This window comes from Aotus nancymaae, unplaced genomic scaffold, assembly GCF_030222135.1.
Source record: "Aotus nancymaae isolate 86718 unplaced genomic scaffold, 86718_ANA_hifiasm-v0.15.2.pri h1tg000003l, whole genome shotgun sequence".
Lineage (NCBI taxonomy): Eukaryota > Metazoa > Chordata > Mammalia > Primates > Aotidae > Aotus > Aotus nancymaae.
In genome coordinates, this window is record NW_026988414.1 from 32469955 (window position 1) to 32492743 (window position 22789).

The window sequence follows — 22789 nt, forward strand, 5'->3', positions numbered from 1 at the left end:
CTCAAAATACTCTTTTCAATTCAACCCTCTTGGGCTACCCTGCAGAAGTAATATCAAAGTGAGCTTGTCAAAATAGATGATACCATATAATGTACACAAAATTTTCCTCTAGTCCAGGTAATATTTCACCCCTGAATTTAGGGCATCAGAATAAACATCTGGTTTTTTCCAGATAAATTCCATTTACTTCTGTCACTTTTTTTAAAAAATTTTTTTGAGATGGAGTTTTGCTCTTGTTGCCCCAGCTGCAGTGCAATGGTGGGATCTCAGCTCACCGCAACCTCCACCTCCTGGGTTCAAGCAATTCTCCTGCCTCAGCATCTGGAGTAGGTGGGATTACAGGTGCATGCCACCATGCTTTGCTAATTTTTTATACTTTTAATAGAGACGGGGTTTCTCCATGTTGGTCAGGCTGGTCTCAAACTCCCGACCTCAGGTGATCTGCCCGCCTCAGCCTCCCAAAGTGCTGGGATTACAGCCATAAGCCACTGTGCCGATCCTACTTCTGCTACTTTTAAAGAATTTAAGATGTTTCGTTTGTCATTTAACCCACATCACATCTTAAAAGAACAAGGCACTCCCAAATTCACAAGCACTCATTTTTCCACATTATCTTCATTTTCCAGTCTCCCAGTCTCTATGGAATTAGCCGATATAATGTTAACTAATATCAGAGAAAAAACACTAAGAATAGGCTGCCCAAATGGCAAGATGGGATTTAACAGGGCAACTAATACAAAGGCTTTCATTTAGATTCAAAATAAATCACACAATTACAGCATAAAGATCTGCTTAGAGGATCTGAGGAGTTTAACAACACATTTTAAAAGAATCAGAGCCTCTAAAAAGTATCTTTTAATCCAATATTCTACTAAGAGTTTAGTCTAAGAACACAATAGGTGAGAGCAAAAATCTAAGCTCACAGATGCTCATTACAGTATTTTATGACTGAAAACAACCTATGTGAATGACAATACAATGACAGAATGAATCCTGATACAATCATAAATGGAAGACTATAGCCATTAAAACTGGCATTTTAGAAGCATGTTTAAGGACAAGGAAATGGTCCTACTACTAAATGGCAGGAAGTAAAGCTGTATAGTGTGATTACAATTACAGTCCTGTCAAGTTACCTTGTTTTTGTTCCACTTTAATGAGTTAAGGGGATATCTTAATATACAAAGCAGATATGTGTACTTTACCTTACCCCAGGCCCTGAAAAGAAATGGAGAAACTTCTATGTCTAATGGTAAGTGCTAAAACAATAACCAAATTTCTTATTTCCCCTCCATCTAAGCATACTTTTACACAGTTTCTTTTTAGATTTTAATTTGACTAGTGGGTAGGTATTACAAGGATATGGTAGTTGATGGAACTCAGAGACAAAAAGACTTAAGTTCAAATCCTATCTTTGCTAGTCAGGCACTGAGTAATCCTGAGGAAGTCACTTAACTTATTTGAACCTAAATTTCTTCGCTTCCTAAATTTATAACATACTAACAGTACCATCTCAGAAGGTTTGAGAGTTAATGAGATAGCATAAATGTAACACTTAGGACAGTGCCCAGTACATAATAAAATGCTCAAAAACTAGTTTATGCACTTTTTCAACAAGTATTTCTTTAGCCAGTCCCTGCTCTAGATGCTAGACAGAATCAGAGCTAATGTTGAGATGGATCTAGGAGGCAATACTGGCACAGAACACAATATAAAGCACATGTACATAAAACAGCGAATGTTCATGATATGTATTATCTCTTTCTCCTTCACAAATATTCATACAGTTTTTAGCAATATGACTGAACAGACCTGGCTCAAGAACTTCACTGTAGTAGCATTAGGCACATACAGAAAGTATATTTTCAGTTCCAACCCAAATTAACAGTGTAGGGACATATCCAGTGTGTTTATGTAATATCTCTAACTAATAAGTAAGTTATCTAATTAGCCATAAAATATTCATGCTGGAAGGAATGTGAACAGAAATATAAGATCCCAGTCCCTTTACAGATGAAGAAACAGAAATGTCCTAACACTTACTTCAACATAATCTAGATTTATTCCAAAAGTACACAAAGGAAAGAAAGTATTACTTGATAATCCGGTGATTTCCACCCCTACTCCCCACAACCCCCGACGTAGGACAAAATGAAAAATTCAACCTTTCCCTTTGGAAAGCATGAGTGGCTATAGGAGACACTGGCTTGGCTGCACAGATAATAAGGTGTAATGATGAATGTAAATGAAAGTGGCAATCATCCTGAGCTAGAGGAACAACATACAAAACACAACTGTGGTAGAGAAGGAACTGTGGTAAGAGAAGGAAGTGGTAACCACTCCCAGCTGCCACTGACTCAGGGCAGAGGAGAGCAACCCTGGGCCAGCAAACAGCAAAAGATCTGTTGGAGCCATAGTTGAAGAACTGAACTGATGGTGCTGTGCAGTTAGTAATTTTAGAAGCAGAAAGCAGGGCCTGAACACCTTTTCTCAGAACAGAACAGTGTATATAACCTGTGTAGAAAGAAAGAGAAAACCTTTAGGAGGACAGAGATAATTAGGATATATCTGCCCTCAAGTTCACAATGTAGAGAACATGCCACTGATAAATGATGATGCAAAGTGCACAGATCAGAGGACAGAGAAGGGAGATTTCTCCGAAAGACGACACCTAAACTAAGACTTAAGGAAAGCTAGTGAAGAAAGGAAAGTCATTTCAGGGAGAGGATACACAAAAACATTGTACAGAGATGCCAAAGTAAAAGTTTGAGCCAGGCATGGTGGCACACGCCTGTAGTCCCAGCTACTTAGAAGGTTGAGGTAGGAGGATCACTTGAACCCCAGGAATTTGAGGCTGCAGTGAGCTGTGATCAGGCCACAGCACTCCAGTTTGGTCAACAGAGTGAGATCCTGTCTCAAAAAAAAAAAAAAAGGAGTAAGGGAGTTTGGCAGTTTAGGTGATGTAAACAAAAACCAAAAAACGGATAAAATTTAACAGCTGTTCATGATTTTTAAAAATCTTAGTAAACTGATAAAATTCAACAGCTCTTCATGATCTTTAAAAATCTTAGTGAACAGTAGAATTTTTTTAAAAAATTCTGAAATAATCAGATTAAGGAAAACGCATAAAGCAGGCATTACACTTGTTGCCTGACTGTCAGTTTCCCCCTGAAATCATAATAAGAAAAGGATATCTATCACTCCTCCTCAACATTGTATTAGAGGTCTGAGTGTAATAAGTCAGAAATGAACAAAAGGAAGATAGACTGGAAAGAAACAGAACTATCATTACTTGCAGATGACAACTGTGTACACAGAAAATCCAAAAGTGACCTACAGATCAACTATTAGAATCAATTAGTAAATCTAGCATGGTCACTAATGTAAGGTTACTCACTGTACAAAAACAAAATAAATCATTCTTAAACCAGCAACAAATAGAAAACATTTTTTAAAAATCTAAAAACTAGGAATAAACCTAACAAAAGACAGGTAAGACCTCTGCACAGAAAGCTTAAAAACTATTACTTATTGATAGAAATTACAAAGGAGATAAAATAAAATTTAAAAATGTATTTATAAGTGGAGAAAAATAACAAGTTCCTAACTGGAAGATTCAATACTGTAAAGAGGTCAATATTCCATAAAGTGATCTGTAGATTCAATAAAATCAAATCAGAATCCCCACAGGGTTTTTATTCAGTGGGAACTGACAAATTGATTCTAAAATTTATATGGAAAAACAACATCCCAGAATAACCAAAGTAATCTTTGGAAAGCCTATACTACTAGATATTAAGACTCCTAACATTATAATAATTAAGACAGTATGGTAATGGCACAAGGACAAATAGGCAAACAGAATAGAGATTCCAGAGAAATAGACTTTCACATGTACACAACCTCTTGATTTATGATGAAGGTGATTCTATTGTACACTGGGGGAAAGAAGGTATTAACAATAAATGGTTCTGAGTCAGCTGGATATCCATATTTTAAAAGTAATAAAAACCTCATACCATAATAACCAACTCTAGATGGACTATAAGGTAAAACAAACATCATTTGGGTCAGAAAGAGTAAGCAAACAGGATTCACAAAGCACTTAACCTTAAAGAAAAAAATTGAAGGCCAGGTACAGTGGCTGATGCTTGTAATCCCAGCACTTTGGGAGGCCGAGGCAGGCAGATCACCTGAGGTCAGGAGTTCAAGACCAGCCTGGCCAAGATGGCAAAACCTCATCTCTACTAAAAAAAAAAAAAAAATTAGTCAGTCTCATGGTAGTGGGCACCTGTAATCCCAGCTACACAGAAGGCTGAGCCCAGAGAATTGCTTGAACCCAGGAAGGTGGAGGGTGCAGTGAGCCAAGATCATACCATTGCACTCCAGCCTGGGTGACACAGACAGAGTGAGACTCTGGCTCAAAAAAAAAAAAGAAAAAAATTAAAGCTATACTACCGTAAATACATTAAAGTTTATCGGAAAGATACCATTCTCCTTTGTCATTTTTCTATTCATGGTGTTCTTTTTAGATATTAATTTTTCTATTCATGTTGTCCTTTTAAAATATTTATGTGTTTTTAAATAATAATGCATTTACAAAGACTACAGATCAAATTTTTTTTCTTAACTTTTTTCTATATTCCTGTTTCTCTGTATTTACTTAGTTGCTCTTTCTCTAGCTTGATTTTCAAATTTCTTGCTCTCAAATTTTCCATTGGGTACCACTTTAGCAAAAGTCCCACTACTTTTGGCATGTAGAGCTCTTGTCCATTTAGATGGTTTATAATTGTAACTCTAACTTCTACTTTAAGGGATCATTGAGAAGAGTAATCTTAAACTTTCAACTGGACCTATTATTTTGGCTTTAAAAAACTCGACTTCTGTCAGGACACGGTGGCTCATGCCTATAATCCTAGCACTTTGGGAGGCTGAGGCAGATGGACCCCTTGAGTCCATCTATTTGGAGTTTGAGACCAGCTGGGCAACAAAGTGAAACCCCATCTCTACAGAAAAATACAAAAGATGAGCCAAGTGTGATGGTGGGTGCCTGTAGTCCTAGCTACTTGGGTGGCTGAGGTATGAGGATCACTTAAGCCTCGGAGGCAGAGGTGAGCAGAGATCATGCCATTGCACTCCAACCTGGGTAAAAGAGAATGACTCTGTCTCAAAAAAACAACAAAAAAAATGTTGATTCTAATTTGAGTGTTACGAACCTCCACATCATCGATTTCTTGGAAAACTCCAGAATTATTCTGAAAGAACGCTATTTGTGATCACAAAATTGGAATATGTTAAATTTTTAGGTTATATCTTGTTTTCTTAATCTATAAACAATGATTTTATGAATTTCTTCTTGAATTTTTAATAGTTTTGGTCTTCTATACTTTAAAACTCTTTTATTAGTTGCATAAAGATTAATGACATGTCTTATGGAACAGTATCTTTTATCAATGTAAAATACATCTTTCTTCCCTGTAATGAAGTTTATCTTGTCAGGTATTAATCTTACCATATCTACCTTTACATTGTCAGATTCACCTTTTCCTTTTCCATTATTTTCAACTTTCTGCTGTCATTTTAAGTGACTCTTGGAAAAAAAAAAAAAGATAGATTTGCAGGCCTGTGTGTGTACTAATCCAATCTAAGAATTCATTTTCAAACAGGGGAACTTAACCCCTCAGCCTCCATGGACTTACAGCTACCAGGAATTACCAACTTTTTTTTAGGTTTTATTTTTATCAAAGTTACATAGGTACAGAGTTTATGGTGCCATATAGATCTACAAAGCTGGGCATGGTGCCTCACACCTGTAATCCAAACACTTTGGGATGCAAATGTGGGAAGATCATTTAAGCCCAGGAGTTTGAGACCCACCTGAACAAGATGACAAAACCCCATCTCAACAAAAAATACAAAAAACACCTACAAAAATTAGCTGGGTGTGGTGGTGCATGCCTGTAGTCTCAGCCACTCAGGAGGATTGCTTAAGCCCAAGAGATGGAGCCTTCAGTAAGCCATTGTACCACAACACTCCAGCCTGGGCAACAGAATGAGACTCTGCCTCAAAAAAAAAAAAAAAGGTTCTACAACACTGTTACCATAAAAAAGTAACAGCTCCAACATTCAACTCTTTCCATTTCCTGTTCCAGAAGCAAACACATTCTACTCTAATGAATTCTCTTGGTATCAGCTTTATATTACTCCTATCCCTATGCAAAACAAAAACTTACTGAACGTAGCCACAAGAGAAATGCACTGTTAGAAATTTTGGAGACTTGGTGAGCTACATAAGCTTTAATGTTCTTGCCTCTCCTCATCTGAAATATTCATTTCCTTTGTCAAACAAAATGCCAAAGCAAGCAGTTAAATTCTGGTTGCAGTCTCCCAGAAGAACACAGCTGAATTAAACCAAGCAAGGACAGAAAAGCCAGCCAAAATGAAGGAGATTTTGTATTTTTTCTATAATATTCATATTTTTATAATATTTCTAGCCATTAAATTTTGGAGTCCCTTGGGGTATAAAGATACACATCTAGTGTTGACTGAACTCCTTTCAGGGGAATGTTTGCCCTTTGAGACTAAACTATGTGTATATGAAAACTTAAGCTTGAGATGTGCTGTAACCAACCTAATTAGGTTTTCAGACCTCAAAATCTACATGCCAAGACTTGGCATTAGGAATATGGGTTTCCAATTGCTGGTAACATTGATACAAGCATCTTGGCTACTGAAGAAAGCCTCTAGTGGTGGATTGGTAACTAAAAGATAAGGATCTGCCAGGCTCAGAGGCATAAGGGTCTTGATGTTACTTATCCCTTGGAAAATGGAAGATACAACACAGAAGACTATCTCACAGAATTATGAAATCTATCTACAAGTCAGTAATTACTAGGCTCTACATAATAGTTTAGAATGGTTCACAAGTGATTATACCCATTTCTTCCATGAGACTTTCCTTTTTCCCACTTAGAGAGACTACACTAAATCAGATGGAAGCACCCAATTGCTTAGGGCAACTACACTATTTCCTCAGGGACACACCATCTGTTTGCAATGCACAGCTAATTCTGAGCCTGCTGGTCATTGCAGAGTTTCCCTTAAGGCTTCTGCCTAATGCCTAAAATCCCTTAAAATTCCTCCCCCCTTTCCCTTCTCCCATGGTATGGCAAGAGTAGGCTGGATCCGACAAAACTTAAATGACAGATGAGATCTAGCTAAAATATTTATGTGGCCTTATTTTTTTTTTTTTAAGAATAAAGTGGAAGAAACAATTATGATCTTGGGGAGAAAGAGTATGAGAGCAGGAAGACTCAAGTTTACATATGCATCAAAATAAGAAGGAAGAAAACAAAAGGACAAAGCACCATGGAAAGGAGGAAAGCTAAATAATGAAAAGGGAAAAAAAAAGAACGTCTCTTCCTGGTAATCTACAATGCTGTTAATCTGCCAATGCTTTGGCGGGACTGGCAATTAGAAACTGTCTTTTCTCATTGACAAACATGACCAGACTCTGGCCCCTGGTTTGTAATTTTTTTCCCAAACATAAAATGAGACAAAATAACTAAAACTACTTTAACTTGTTTATTTTGATAAAATAATTATATATAATTATTGTGGAAGGAAATATACAATATATAATCTTGGTGGTTTTATTTCAATCTATTGCATATTGAATAACAAAATTAAAATGTCAGTTTTTCAATTGAAGAAAGTACTCAAACCAACAACCATTTGCTGAACAAAGAGACCCAATTAGAGCACATTATAGTTTGATTTGGAAATGAATACATCAAGCAAAAAATAAAAACTCATACATACATCGTGTGCATGCGTACAAATGAAAGGCCAGTTACTGCTTTTCTATCTCTGTATTTCTCTTCAAGTTTTAACTCTATCCTCCATGTTCAGTGCTCCCAAATATCTACGTTAGTTAGTCCTAGTTTCTCGCAGAAAAAGCCATTTGTTTTCGCATTTTCCCAGGGGACCTATTTGTAATTCAATGCATATTTAAGGATCTTTTAATGTAGAAATGTAACAGGATGCCTGAACAAGGTGTCCTAGAACTATAAATACATGCTATTATGCAATCAGTGAGGTTTACACCTAAGAAATCTAGATGGAACGGTTTTCCTGAAGCAAATGAACAAAAATAAAAAGGTTCAGTCTTGGTGGTGAGAACAAGGAAACACTGGAACCAACCTGAAATTGAAGTAGTAGCTCAGCAACTGCAGAAAAAAAAAAAGTGAATCCATACAAATCATAGAGAGTGATAAACCCTACAAATTGTTCACTTTATTTCCCAGTGGCCCATGTACAAAGAATTCTACAAAAGGTTCTGCTCAAGAACAGACAGAAGCTTGTTTTTCTCAATGAAACCAGAATGCTTCTAACCAAAGAATGCCTTCATGCTAATATATGTGTGTATATTTTATATGAATATTGGGATTACTGTGAGACTAGTACAGTAGGGCCACAAAGTGTGGTCTCTCTTCAAGTAATCATTCCCAATATCCATTACTCAGAAATGAGGCAGTTCTTCAAATAAGAAACCCAAGCAAAGACACTCTAGATCTTGGTGACTTGGACCTGTTTGAAGGTAAATGTCTGGCTCTGCCTTTGGTGGCAGTACTCAGATGAATTGTATCAAATGGAGACACACTAAAAGATAAGGGCATGAGAAAAACGTCTTTGTAAGCCAGATTGAATAGTTTCATGTTGCTCTCTAGTCATTATCCTCTAGCTTTTAGAAAAGCTTGATTTAAATGTCCTAGCCTTACATCAGCTGTTCTATTGGCACTAGGAAAAGACTAATGTGTTCAAATTTGGATCAGAGACTTAAAGTGGAGAAGAAAGATGGTGGTAGCAGCACTAAATTGAACCCTCAATACATGTTAAAGGGGAAGTCTGGGAACAAGAATCAGATTATTGCCAGATCCAGCAATAACCCCTTACCACCTGGAGAGTCTCCCTGTATTACAATCTTGGCTTTGGGGCTCCACTTTATTAAGGAAGTTGGCAGCCTCCTCATGAATTCTTGATAGGCAATAAGATCTATGCAAATTATCAGGCTTCCTTATTTGCCTTGGTTACTAGAAAACTCAGAGCTAAGTATTGTGTTCAACTTCTAAAGCTTTCCTCAGCTAAACTTAAGGATAATTGTTCTCTCCCTTTTTGACTTACTGATTCCTATCTTTTGTGGTCAGTAGTTTTGGTCTTACTGAATTTGTTATTATTTCAAGCTTCCAAAATCCTTTTTTGGAAAATGACCAGAATACACGCCAATCAATGAATAAACTAACTTTTCTCATACAAGAGTTACATTTTACATTTTACATTTCTCATACAATACAAGAGTTACAATTACAAGAGATATTGCTCATCTTGAAGTCATGAATCCTAGGGATATTTAGACTATATTTGCCTAAAATCGGTAAGCAAGAAAGCTTGGACTATACCCAAAAGTACAGAATTCTAGAGGAGAAACAGAGCTTAGAGATAAACAAGTCCAACCTCCCACCTAAAGCAAGAAATTTCTTCTACAATTTCTCAGACAGAAGGTTATCTAGCCTCTGCCTGAATAGTTCCAGTGTGACAGGGAACTTACTACCTTACAATGTTCCATTTATGATAGCTATGGTAGATAGAAAGACCTTTCTTATACTGAGCTGAAATCTGCCTGTCAGTCTACCAACTAATTCTAGTTCTTCAATACATAGACATGTATCTCCTCTTCCAGAAGACAGTCTTTCACTTATTTAAATATATAATTCCCATTTATTGAACACCTACTGGTGTCAGGCTATGTACTAGGTACTTTTAAATACTACTGTACACTAGTTTCACAACGATCAGGTAAATTAGGAACTATCCTCCTTTGAAAAGTGAGTCACAGATACACTGACTAGACTCTACAGCCAGTTATGTTGGGGCTTATATACAAAATTCCTATAAACAAAGATTTCATTAAATTTCTGACAACCCAGTCACATGAATTGAATCTGCCTTCAAAACTGGAAGAAAAACTTAAGTTAGATCAATCCAAACAGAAAAATAAAGATGGTCTAGGTATACAACAGCATCAGCGTCTGGTTCATTGAGAGAAACAGCAGGAAAAGCATTTAATAGGATAGCCATCAGGGAGCTCCAGGAGATAGTAAAGCTGACACCTGTAACATCAGCAACCATGACCTGAGGCCTAGGCCACAAGCAGGAAACTTCCTCTCTTTTATCTCAGCCAAGAACCTCAAGACTCCCAAGAGATCAAAGGTATGACAAGAAAGCAGCACCATCTGAAGGTTAATTTCAATACAAGCAGAAGATTGCAAGTAATTCCGAATATATATGTCTTTATTAAGAGAGGTGGGGGAAAATAGAAAGCATAGACCTGCAAACAGGAGAGAATGATATCACAGCAAACTGACCAGGACTCCAGATACAAGCTAGGACTTCAGGGTCTAAATAAAAACTCCATTTAAGGTATTAGCATTTTAGGACACTAGAATCCTAAAAGAGAGAGAGAGAGAGAGAGAGAGAGACAGTATGAGGTGAATGCTAGATGCTAGTAACCACTTCTTTGCTTAAGGCTCTCTTCCATTTCTAACTAAGTTTCATTTTTTTTTAATCTTTGCTGACTACTGAGCAATTTTATTTGGCTACCTTCACCTCAAACTCAACATGTTTCAACTAGAATTTATCTCCCCTTAATCCTTCTCGTGCCAAATTACTCATTAAGTTAAAGGCATTATCCAGCTATAAAAAGCTTGGAGTCATTCTTTTTTCCTCTCATGGAGTTGCTCTTAATTTCTGTACTCCACCTCTTTACAGCTAAGACCTACTGCCACCCAAGTATTTACTGAGTGCCTAGGATGCACCAGGCACTTTCTATGCACTTGAGATACATTGGTGAACAAAATGAAGACATCCACTTTCACAGAGCTTAGACTGTGAAGGAGATAATAAACAGTAACTAAGTATATATGATAAATAAATAAATACAGTATGTTAGAAGGTAGTCTTACAGAAAAGGAAAGCACTGTAGGATGAGGACAATATTTCAAAAGGTGGCAGTTATCGATAAGCCTCACTGAAAGAAAGGTGACATGTGAGCAAAGCCTTGCAGGAGGTGAGGGAGGAGACCATGCAGGCATGTAAGGGGAGAGCACGCTCGCAAGGGAACAGCCACACAAAGGCCCTACTACTAATTCCTCTGATTTCTTTGTTTGAAATGTCATACAGTCACCATTTCAACCCATTCCCAATGCCATCAATCCAACTCCAAAATCTCCCTAGGTAGCCACCCTGATACATTCCCTCTGTGGTACAACTAGACATTCTTTTCCTTTAAAACCACCCACCTGATTTTCAAGGCCCATAATTCTCTGAGCCCACCCTTTCTACCATGAACTTCCATTTCTCCCCTCAAAATTCTTGAAACTTAGAATGTTCCTTCTCCATATGTGCCATCCCCTCCAGTCAAGGAGTGCCTCCTTTCCATCACGCATTCACTCAAATCCCTATCCTCCTGCAAAGCACAGAGATAAGTCCTACCTCCTCTGTAAAGCAGGCCCTGTGGTTGCTACTATTGAGTCTGTAGTCATCATATTTCCTCAGCATCAACTTTTTTTAAAAATCAAGACTGCCTCTTTTCCTATAGTTCTCATGATGTTGATCACTACTAAATATTTGCTAAGAATAAATGACCTATTTTCTCTGTAAAACTGAAGCTCTTTGTCAATTTAAACACTTATTAGCTTTGATAAACTGCTGCAACAGAATGATTTTTATAGTAAAAAAAAACAAATGCACGGGTCCAGAATATGCCAAAATGTTAATAATGGCTAGTGATAGCTTCTTTGTTTTCTCCAATATAAATTTTCAGTTATTTTCAGTTCTGTGTTTATGTTACTTACAGAAGCAAAGAATTTGCTGTGAATATATGTATAATCAATACAAATAGTAAGTGATCAACCACCACTGGACTCATCAGGGAGATTCAAATTATTCAAATATACCAATGTCAAAGAAAGATTGTCAGTATCTGAATAGCTTGCAATTGCAAAGAAAGACTAAAAGTGTAATCATCTGAAGCTAATTCTCATGATTTGCAAAAAAGGAAAATAAAACTTTTCTGCTGAAGTGGCTCTAACAATGTATTTACTCTATATGAGAGCAGCATGGACATACGTGGCCCCATCATAAGCAGATGAGCATGTGTACAGGAAAGGAGCACAGACCCTAGAGTGCTCAAATGCAGGCTCTACCTTTCATTAACAGCATTAACTTCAGTTTCCTGGTTTATAAAGTGGAAACAAAGAGCGTCTTCTTTCATAGATACGAACTAGGCTCCAATCTGAGCAAAATTCTGTCAATTCTGCCTACCCAGGCAGCTGGGGTTTATGGTAATACAAAATCATTTGAGTCTCAGTGGTTGAACTACTGTTAGTCTGCATCTGTGCCATTCAAAGCAGTGTCTTCCTTTCATACACGTATTTATGATTAGAGGATGAAAAACAAAATACTAACACCCTTGGATAATGTTTAAGAGAGTTGAAAACAATCTTGGGGTAGAGCCGATGTTATCAAAACCTACAGTTACCTTCTGAGCTCTAGTCACCTGTATATAGGAACAAATAGACTTAAGAGTTTGGAAATTAACCATCAAATAAATAAAAAGTTTTGGTACCACTATACAACTACCATTCAAGGTTGGTTATGAGAATTAAATGATGGTGTACTAGCCATGGTCAAAGAAAAAAAAGAGAGAGAAAATAATTAAATGAGACAAGACAGGTAGAATGCCTAGCACATTCTTGTAAGCCTTCAAGAAATTTTGAAGCAACCTGTGTGTATACTCTCTGCAAGTCATAATTTTTTTTTAAGTTAGATTAGAAATAATTCTTTGAGGGAGCAGCTTTAGAAAAGGCTTGATCTGATCTATAAAATTTGGACCATAAATCCAAATGGACTTAGTCCACTAGTATTTAAGAAAGTGATGTCTGAGGTGAATAATTACAAGTCTACCAATCTTCTTCATGATGAAGAAGGGTAGCCACAAGAAACCTACCTGGAAAGCAAACAAAACACCTAAAATTGGATCTAATTCAGAGCAGCAAACAATTTTAATGTTTATGGAGACTGCCTGGATTTGAAAATTCGGTTAAGAATGGCATTAAATATTATCCTAAGTATTGGAGTTAGGCTGGGTCAAAACAGACCATACATTTTGAGAAGACTCCAAAAATTTCCTCAGCTTAGTTCTACGGGACAAAGCATTAAAAAATCCCTGAGAAACATGCCAGCAACTGCCCTCAATTCTAGAAGCAGGAAGCAAAGATGTGACCCAATCACATGATATCAAACCACAGTCCATCTGTTCAGAACTCTGTTATGTAAGCCATGACCAAGGAAGAAGAGCAAAAGGCAAGAGGTTTGTCGACATTTGCAAGGGGCTCTGTGGTTTGAAGAGACATATTCTCACATCAAAAGGGCCATCCACAGGATAACAGCATTTTCAAAACTCAATTCATTACACATGAACAAATTTAATGCAATAAAATGACACTACAAGAATGGTGCTGAGTCCCTGTAACTGTTCAACTAAGGCCTAGAACCTTTCAACAGGGGTCTTCCCCACATGAGTGGTCCTTGTCACAAGAACAAGATTTATCTTCCTCTTGATCATTTTTATCATGTCAATTCCTCATTTAATTTCAACAACAAAGCAGATCATCTAATATTCTAAACCAAGGCCTTTTAATTACACCCAATTCAATTAACAGTACTTACCCAAGACCATCTTCCAAACTACTATAGGCCTATGTTTCTCAATCAATAAGTATTATACCAAGTCCTTTTATTAGCAATTAAAAAAAAAGAATCCTGACCTTTCCCTTGAGGACTTTTAGCCTTTAATCATCCCCCCTCCCTTCTACCTTTAGAATTCACTTTTCATAAATTGTGTGAAGTGCAAGGCCTATTTCACTTAGTAAGTCACTCCATTAACCCCATCCCACGCCCACCTCCAAGTCCTTCACATTTTAAAGCAGCATATAGGGAGGGCACAAGATTTGGAATCAGAAAATCAAAGTTCCTGTCTCTGTTCTGCCCCTATGCCACCCTAAGAAATTCACCTAATCTGAGTAGTTTTTTCATCTGTAAATTGAAGTGACAATATACTTAGGACTTTCACCAGTTGAATGCCTAGCCCTAGCGGGCATCCTATAATGTTATTCTCTCTCACTTACTCCACTTTGATTACTTTTATGCTTTGTTTCCAGCCATGTACTATAGTCTTTAGGATTGGGGAAAAAATGATAGAGGTTAATACATCCAAATCCCACAGTAGAGAATAAGGAATCTAACTTTGAAGAGTAACTTGCCAGTCAGTAAAAGTCTTGTTTCCTCCCTTGGAGTAGGTCCCAGTACAGTTGGGGACACACTTTTAGAGAACTTTCACACTCATCAAATCCCTCTCTGAATTGTACCCACCCTTCAAAGTCAGTTTAAGTCCTAAAGTGTCCAGGAAGCCTCCCCCAATCACTCCAGCCTACACTAATCATCTCCCTTTTTGAATACTAATGCCTCCCTACAGGGATGACATTAAAAATATTTAACAACTGGCACTACAAGGGTACCAACCAATCAGAAAGGATGTTTAACCAAAACACACATGGCCCAGTGGGAACTGCTTGTTGCACATCAGTCCTGCTCATTAGTAACAATACAGAATAGCAACCTCAAACTCAAATACCACTTTCTCATGTGATCTTCGCAATCTCATGAATTAGGCAAAAGTAGATATTGCCCCTATTTTCTGCATAACTGGTAGTGAAGGTGGGACTAATAACCAATTGCCTTCAACACACCATACAACATTTCCTGATTATTTATACTGAATTATAAGTTAATATTGCATAAACTGGACTTAGATAAAACAGTACAAATATTAAAGGAATGCTCAAATAGAAATCAACAAGCATCTATGTGGAATAAAATATAAAACACAGTGCTAAGTTCTGAGGCCATAAAGGAAAGAAATGACATGAATCTCGTCCTCTAGGTATCTATAACATATTCAAGTGTAGTTAAGTAGCAGTGCAGACAGTAGAAATGGACAACACAAACTGTAAGTGCTGCAGAGTTCTGGAAGACAAAGAATTCAAGAACTAAACCAGTACAGGAAGTCAGGACTAAGAACTTCTTACATTCCCAAAAAAAGGGCAAAATTAAATGTGTAGTGAAAAGGCTGAACAGTCAGGAGTCAGTGAGAAACAGAAATTGCTTGAAGGTCTGCAGTAATGAGAAGTGAGATCCCTGCTAGGTTACTCAGAGATGGCCCCAATCATAAACTGCTGAAGTGTTGCTCTAAGTGCTGAATACAAATGGGAAATCATATAAACCTTTATGGGGATGGCTGAGGAAGATTGTTTGGCAGTAGCCCATAGAAAAGCTTAGAAGAGAGAAACATGGGAAAGCAACTAGATTTGGAGGATAACAGGCAGGATTAAGCTGAAGGCTGCATACCAAGAAAGGAGGAGACATTCAAGAGGCATTAATAGAAACAAGAGTTGGATTTGGAGCACGTTTTCAAAGAAAAAAAGTTATGAAATGGCAGAAAGGAAGCAAACAGCATTCTCACAAGGGATATTCATATAGACACAGTGGTACTAAACCATGTACTAGTGACAAGGAATCAATTTTCCTAGAGAAATCTATGTTGGAGAGAGAAGTTGGGCAGAGAACAATAGAGCATACTCAGAAAATAAGAAACTGCAAATCTTTAAAAGGGAAGCCAAATTATAGTGAGAAAAAAAGCATTTGACCTTTTTCAGAATGTCTTTTAAGGGTGGACTGAGACGTCATCATAACCAGTAAGAAAGGTAGAGAAGCTGAGGCAGTCTGGACTTAGAGCAATACGCACCTGGACAGCTTTGTACTGTGTACATGCCATAGAGACTGTAAACTCCTCCAGGACATGGACTGAGCAATGTTCTGTATATCCAACTAAGTCCACTACTGTTACTTGAATACATGAACACTTCCTGTGCTACTTTTGGTGGAAAAGAGTGCACTATGTTATTCAAGTTAATAGTGGTGTGGAAATGTTACCTATGTTTCATGCCTAACTATATTGATTCTCCCAATCTGTCCACACAGTTATCTTGCCTTCTTCCCTAGGCCAATGTCAAAAACCCATTGTTTCCTCTAACGCAGGCCCACATGAAGAGACTCAGGAATGTGCTAAGAGCCAGAATGAATCCTATCTGATATTCATATCATGAGGACAGAATCTAAAAGTGAATAATAAAGACCAGTTGTTCATCAGACGACTGAAAAAGAAAAATGGGCTATGCCAGGTAGTATGATGTATATGTGTGTGTGTGTGTGTGTGTGTGTGCATATATATATATATATATATATATATATGAATGATGTACAGGTTTTGGAAACAGATCTGACTGAAAATTCTAGCTTTAGCACTTAGTTATTGCGTACTTAAGCAGACCCAGAAATCTGCACCCCACTTTTCAAATCTGTAAAGTGGGGCAAATGCCACAAGTCCTGAGAGTTTATTAAATCCTGCGGTGATTAAATAATGTACGTATGCAATAGTGTACTTTATGCATTTACATCATAGTAATGCATAATACATAGACGGAAGCTATTAGGACTAATTATAATCGTCATCTTCAGTCTTGATTTTTAAAAGAATTTTCAACATTTTTTGTACAGTTTCAGAAACAGAAATGTAATTTCATCGCATTTTAGTTGCTAAGACTGAGGCTCTGATTTTAGTTTCTACTGTCTTAATTCAGCTGCTAACAAAGTTTTCCACTCATCCCTTTGTGGATGCCAACCACCTACCCCGACCTGATTTAATACTTTGAAAAACCCAGTGAACATTCTGCCTTGAAAACCAGCTACCAGATAGATGTATGATTCAAACTATTAACTGTCACTCAAAAAAAGGAACATCGCAAGTGATGTTCCTTCTAGGAAATAAAAGCGTTTAATCAATTCACAGTCATTCCCCAAATTTCCAAACACTGCAGAGTGAACAAACGTTCAAGTTTCCACTACGAAAACAATCTGTAGCCTTCTGGTTACTGGACTCACTTTAACACTCCTCAGACGCACGAAAGAAGGAATATTCCGCGCATCTCCACGCTTCCTTCTTCTTACACAAAGCCCCCCTGGCTGAAGGAGCAGCCCCTTCCAGCAGGGTCGGGCCGGGCGGGAGTCAGGGCAGCCTGCAGACCCGGGGGTCTCACCACATGTCGACCCCGACTCCCACCTCGGGAAGCCCTCGCGGCTCGGAGCTCACACCTCGCCCGGGAGCCACCTTCCCCCAACCCCAAAACCCGCCCGGGACCCCAAGACCACGCCGTTCCCTGGGGGTCGGCGGCCGGCAGTGACCGCTCTGCCAGTCCCCGCCCGTCTCGCATCCTCCGCTCCTGGCCCTGGCCCACTCACACTTCACAGGGCAGCCCCGGCCCTCGGACGACTCCGCCCGACTCCACCTCCCCGGGGGAGTCCCGAGCCGGACGACCTCGGGCTGCCAGGCACGTTCACCCGTGACCAGACACACGCCCCTGCCCCGCCTCCGCTCCCCGCTTGCGGTTCGCCTGGCGGCCGCCGAGCCGCGCAAGACCACGAGAGCCCGGCCCGGGCCCCGGCGCTGCCACCTGCGCCCCCGGCCCCGCGCCATGTTTGAGAAAGAGCAGTAGCGAGCCGGAGGCCGGGCCCGGCCCGCGCGCCCCGCAGTCGCCCGCCCGCCCGCCGCGCCGCGCCACCGCTCACCCGTCGCCACCGGGAGCAGCAGCGCCGCCGCCGCCGCTGCTGCCGCCAGCACAAGGAGGAGCAGTCGGGGACGCGGAGCAGCGGCCGCCGCCTCCATGGTCCCGCCGCCACTGCCTGTGGCCCGGCCCGGCCCGGCCGCCGCCTCACCCCAGCAAACCTCGCCTCGCCCCACCTCCCCCGCCGCCGCGGCGGCGGCCCCGCTCCGGCCCTTTGTAACTGCTCGGGGGACGTGCGTCCATTGGCTGCCGGGCTCCCGCCGGCCCCGCCTCCCCGCCGCCGCGAGCGGCCGAGCGGGACCCAGCCGGGAGCCCCGCCCGCGGGCCCACCGAGCAGCCAATCCGCAGCCGCGCGCCCCGACCTCTGGCCACGCCCCACGCTCCCCGGGGGCCGGGCCGCCAGACCCCTGCCCTGGCCAGAGCTGCTCCCGGCTCCGCAAGGCCGTGTGGGGGCGGGATCTGCCAGACCCAGCGCCGCCGAGCCGCTAGCCCCGGAGGGCCGGGTAGAGCGATGGGTGTGTCTGTGTGAGTCGCTTTCGGAAAAAGGCTGTGGCCGCTCGACTCTTCTTCTAACCTCCTCTAGACGCGGAAGATCTCGTACTGCCTCAGCCCCGCGCTGACCCCATTCACTGCCCCGCACTGGCAGTCCCAGCACAGGCCACTCAGATCCGCTGCAGCGCCAGGCCCCTGCATGCATTTCAACTTCCCCTCTTCAAGTCCACGCATCAACTTCAGCATTCCCCCGAAGATCCTTCCTCGGTGCCCTTCACATGCGATTCACTCTCCTGTTTCCTCCTGCTCGCAGCGGTCATCCCGAACCTAGCTCCCCTACCCAATTCCAAGCCTAGGAAGTCCTCAGATGCCAGCCTCAGAACCAGATCCTGACCCCAAACACACCCCCAAATAGCCTCCCGCCTCACTCCGGAACAGACACAGGATGGGGATCCAAGCCGCTCTCCCCTCATCCCCCTTCCTGATCCAGGTTGGAAAGGGAGGGTCCCCACCCCAACCCCTCAAAGGAGAGGTTCCCCCTTCTTAGCACCCAGCTCCCGCGGAGTAGAGGGGGAGCAGTCATTACTTTGAGCTGTGTCTGACACTCCTGTATAATAATCCTGAGTTGTCACTAAAAACCCAAACTCTACGTTTTCATTCTGAATTCCTAATTTACTGCGAGACGCTCCACCCACCTTTCCTCCGCGACGCCAAAATGAGCTCCAGATTTGTAATTCTTCCTGTCAGACTAGTCCTTTCTTCAGACACAAACACAGCCAAGGAGGCTGTTACGTAGAACAGAGAATATTTTCCCGCAGAACCTTTTAAGGAGAAAGTTTTATTTTCTGTGTCATTTGAGCTTGGAATTAAATAAACCTTGATAGCAGGAATCAGAACCAGCCTTACCAGCCTCTAATGTCAACTTGTGCACTACTTCAGAGTCACTGGGTGAGCATTTTCTCCACCTGTGAAGGTTTCCTTCCTGGAGATGAAAAGGGAAAAGGCGTGGATACTGGAGCTGGGATCTGAGACCCGCGCTCTTTCTCCCTCCTGGCTGGGACACTTACTTCGGCAAGTCAGCTAACCTGAGTATCCAGCAGGCTCAGAGGCCTGCAACTTGCTCTAGACCGCAGCGCCAGCAGCCTCAGCAGCGAACTCCCCTCTTGATCAGACTAAAGGATTCCAGAGAGACGGTTTCTGGCAGGCTCCAGTCCCAATTTGCTTCTCAGTTCCAGTTTCTTCAATGGAGACTTGGTGGGCTTTGTGCTACCTGAGGTCTCTAGATTGCCTTTTTGCTGCTCTATTTGCAATGTCTTGCATAAGATAAGAGCTAATGAGATTTTTATTGTATGAATGAATGAATGATCTCAGAAAGTGAGTTTTTCTTTGGCCTTTAGCTTCCTCATCTCTAAAATGTAAAAAATAATAGTACCTACCCCGTTTATAAATGAAAGGGATTGAATCACTTGTCTTGGGCTCCTTAGATGATGTAATGTGTCTGGTACTGTGTCTGGAACATAGTAAATATTTAGTTAATGCCATTTCTTTGCCCATCCCCTTCCAACTCCGTATGATTCTAATCAGTATGTGTGTTCGTGTTAGTCTGTGCCCTTGACGTACAGAGCCTAGATTAATCAGTGTTAATCACACCTCCAGTTCCTTAACATTTTCCATGGAATTGAGTGGATTCAACAGGAAGGAAAAACAGACCGGTTTTTAAATTTTATCATCCTGATACTAGGAGGATATTTCCATGAACCACAGATCCATAAATAAACTACACTAGAATGGAACACTAAATTATTAGTTTAAAATCATGGTTCCCAAATTGTAAAGTCTCTCCAGATTACCTGGAGAGCTTTTAATAATGCAGATTCTTGGGTGTCACTGGGCCCTAGCAAGTCTGCTTCAGTTCTTCTGGAGAAGGTTCAGGAATCTGCATTTGTAATAGACATCATAGTTAATTCTGCTGCAGGTGGCACTAGACCCACTTCAAAAGACTGGTTTACTTAAAATTCAGTAAATAAAAATGCATGACCTTATTTGCCTTTTGAGAAAGGTTGGATGGGCAGTGGAAAGAAGCCTCTGACTTTGGAGACCTACAGACCCTACTTGAAATTCTGGCTCTGCCACTCAGTAGATGTGGGTCTGTGAACACTATTTGATCGCTCTGAGATTTATCATCCCCAGGGTAAAGGGAGATATTGTTGTGAGGTCTAAATGAGCTATTGCACACGAGGAATCTAACATAAGTGTTAATTCCTTTCAGTTTTTACAGACTTACTTGTTGTTTAAAAGCCTTCCCTGTTATTTACTCCAATGTCTTGATTTAAAGAGGGGGAAACTTAGATCAGTTCCCCAGCAAGTCAGCTGCAGAGCTAGTACTAGGAGTCTCACTCCAGTGCCTTGTACCCTATGTAATGTTGTCTCTTAATCGTTATGCCAAGGACATCGTTTGCTTTTCCTTTTGGATTATTCTCTTATGTAAGATGTTTTTGCCAAAATAGAGAGCAGAGACTGCTAGTCATCTAAACTATACCCATTCCTACATTTGCTTTATAATGGAGTCCTGATTTTCTCTGGGAAAGCAGTTCACCTAGAAAAATATATATATTAATTTCCCAGGCTCCTTGTACCTAGGTATTGCCATGTGACAGAGTTCTGGCCAGTGAAATGGAAACAGAAGTCTACTTTCCACAAGGTGGAGCCTGTACATATTTCCCAGTTAAAAAAAGAAAGAGACTTACCATATTCTCTCTGCCTGGATCACGGTTGCAATGCTTGGAGGTACAGCAGCCATTTTGTAAACATAAGGGTGATAGCCAAAACTGAGGACTGTAGAGACAAAACCTGGAGAGAGTCTAAGTTTTTGATAAATTTCCTGAACAGCTGCACCAGCTCTATAATGCTTATTTTTTATTATATGAGAAAAATAAACCTCTTTTTTTTTTTTTTTTTTTTTTTTTTAAGACAGAGTTTCACTCTTGTTGCCCAGGCAGGAGTGCAATGGTGTGATCTCAGCTCAACGCAACCTCCACTTCCTGGGATCAAGTGATTCTCCTGCCTCCGTCTCCCAAGTAGCTGGGATTACAGGTATGTGCCACCACACTCAGCTAATTTTGTATTTTTAGTAGAGATGGAGTTTCTCCATGCTGGTCAGGCTGGTCTCGAACTCCTGACTTCGAGTGATCCTCCCGCCTTACCGGCATGAGCCACTGTGCCTGGCCAGTAAATCTCTTTTTTATTCACCTTAGAACATTTCAATTCTACTCATTTGCCCATCCTATTTGTTGTTGCATATTTTATTTCTATCTTATTTTCTAACCTGTAAGACATTATTGACTTATACCATTATTAGCTATTGCCAATTCTTGGTGCTCCTAACTGAATAACAAATCACTGAAAAATTTAGTGGCTTAGAATGATCACCATGGATCATTTTTCATGAGACTGTAGGTAGACTGGACAGTTTTTCGGGTTTAGGCCAATTTATGCTGATTTCAGCTGAGCTCACCTGTGAGTCAGCCGTCAGGTGGAAGGGGGTGGAAGAGGGTAATGAGCTAGATCAGCTCCTCCATGTTGTTTTCCACCCTTCAGTAGGCTAGCCTAAGCTGAACATGACAGTTCAGAGGTCCAAGATAATGAATGAAAGTGTGCAAGACCCTGGAGTCTTAGGTTTAGAACTGTCATGGACCAGGCATGGTGGCCCCTGCCTGTAATCCCAGCACTTTGGGAGGCCAAGGTGGGTGATGGCTTGAGCCCAGGAGTTTGAGGCCAGCCTGGGTAACATGGCAAAAACCTCTTATCTACAAAAAAATGCAAAAATTACCCGGGTGTGGTGGCTCATGCCTGTAGTCCCAGCTACTCGGGAAGCTGAGAGTTTGGAGGATTGCTTGAGACCAGGAAGTCAAGGCTACAGTGAGCCATGATCACACCACTGCACTCCAGCCTGGGCAACAGAGTGAAACCCTGTCACCAAAAAAAAAAAAAAAAAAAAAAAAAGCCCCTGGCACATCACTTCTACCACATCCCATTGGTTTGGCCATGAACTGCGGCTGAGCCCAGATTCAAAGGGTAGGGGAAAATACTCAATTTTTTTTTTATATAAAAACTGCAAAATCGCATTACAAAGAGGCAAGGATATCAAGAGAAAAATAAGTGTGTACATTTTTACAAAAACTTTTTAACCACTTTCTCCGATCTCCGTTTCTTTTTACCTCTCACACTTTCTACCTCAAATTACTGTTACTATTATTCTTCCTGAAGTGTACCTTTTAAAATTTCTTTTAGCGAGTCTACCAGTGGCAAATAATCTTAGTTGTTGTTTGACTGAAAATGTTTTTATTTAACCCTCATTTTTGAACAATGTTTTTTCTGAAAATAGCATTCTAGGTTGATAATTGTTTTCTCTCAAAAATTGAACATATCATTTCACTGTCTCTGCCTTTCACTGTCTCTGCCTTCCACTGTTTATGTGAAATTAGATGGGAGTCTAACGG

At 40.5% G+C, this 22789-nt stretch overlaps 1 protein-coding gene across 3 annotated transcripts in view; it reads right to left on the minus strand.

The window, feature by feature from the left end:
- TGFBR1 (transforming growth factor beta receptor 1) overlaps window positions 1-19007 on the minus strand; it is a 51306-nt gene extending 32299 nt beyond the window's left edge. Inside the window, exon 1 of one of the 3 annotated variants that reach the window (XM_064379542.1) lies at window positions 18986-19007. The gene's annotated coding sequence lies outside the window, so the exon portion shown is untranslated. Of the gene's footprint in view, window positions 1-17118; window positions 17167-17802; window positions 17818-18985 lie in introns of those variants that run through there. The other 2 variants (XM_064379550.1, XM_012475764.3) reach the window with 2 other exon arrangements.
- Between the last annotated feature and the right edge of the window lie 3782 nt (window positions 19008-22789).